This window comes from Toxorhynchites rutilus, chromosome 1, assembly GCF_029784135.1.
Source record: "Toxorhynchites rutilus septentrionalis strain SRP chromosome 1, ASM2978413v1, whole genome shotgun sequence".
Classification (NCBI taxonomy): Eukaryota; Metazoa; Arthropoda; class Insecta; order Diptera; family Culicidae; genus Toxorhynchites; species Toxorhynchites rutilus.
The window spans coordinates 12,278,881-12,280,030 of record NC_073744.1 but is presented as its reverse complement, the minus strand read 5'-3'; the positions used below and the strand labels follow the sequence as shown (position 1 = coordinate 12,280,030).

Genomic DNA, 1,150 nt, shown 5'->3' with positions numbered 1-1,150 from the left:
CTCTTTACTTTCTACTCTCTACTATCACTACTCTCTACTATCAGGTCAATCACGGAGAGCAACTACGAATTGTACAGTCTACCCAAGCTCAAGCTCAAGTTCTACTATCTCTACTCTCTACTCTGTGCTCTCTCTACTCTCCCTACTCTCTCATCTCTCTACTCTCTCTTCACTCCTCATACTCTCCCTACTCTCTACTCTCTCTACTCTCTACTCTCTACTCTCTACTCTCTCTACTCTCCACTCTCTCTACTCTCCCTATTTTCTACTCTCTCTACTCTCTACTTTCTACTCATTCTACTCTCCTTACTCTCTACTCTCTCTTCACTCCTCATACTCTCCCTACTCTCTACTCTCTATACTCTCTACTCTCTGCTCTCTACTCTCTACTCTCTACTCTCTACTCTCTACTCTCTACTCTCTCCTCCCTACTCTCTCTACTCTCTACTGTCTCTACTGTCTCTACTCTCTCCTCTCTCCTTTCCACTCTCTCTACTCTCTACTCGCTGCTCTAAAAAAACGCACACACAAACACATACACGCACATGCACGCACAAATGAACTCATGTACACACGCAGACGCGCACAGTCTCACACAACGATCATACCATGTTGAAAACACCGGTTCTCGTCCGATCACCAAAGTTAAGCAACATCGGGCGCGATCAGTACTTAGATGGGTGACCGCTTGGGAACGTCGCGTGTCGTTGGCATTTTTTTTTTTTAGGCCGTGGAGTTGCCGGCCTAGAATAGCACTTCGGGTCTTGGTCCCTGTCCCTGTCGTATGAGGCGACTAATCGGGTGACAACGCGAGTAAGGGCGCGGTAAAGCCTATTGGAGATTGCACGGGGGAAATACCGTGTACAGGAGCCACGAAAGGAGTGCCAAGCACATCAGGATTGACGCCAGTAAGATCCTGATTACGACATACTGGTTACGACATAGAAAACGGACACGATACGGAAACGATTTCAACACGACGCTAAAGGCTGACAGTCGTGCTATCCTGTTCCCTGAGTAAGGAAGGGTGACACCTTCCTGAAACGGCGTGTAGGCTAATAGTGCGATTGCCCCCGTCCCGGTAATAACTTGGCAAGTCTTCGGGTACGTTCAATGCTCGTCTAGGCTCAGGCACTAGGTACTAGGCGTC

The 1,150-nt window shown here is 48.3% G+C and overlaps 1 non-coding gene across 1 annotated transcript; it reads left to right on the top strand.

The window, feature by feature from the left end:
- Nucleotides 1–594: 594 nt before the first annotated feature.
- On the top strand, nucleotides 595–713 carry LOC129763669 (5S ribosomal RNA). The gene has a single exon (XR_008741006.1). It is a non-coding gene; the product is annotated as a 5S ribosomal RNA (ribosomal RNA).
- The last annotated feature ends 437 nt before the right edge of the window (nucleotides 714–1,150 follow it).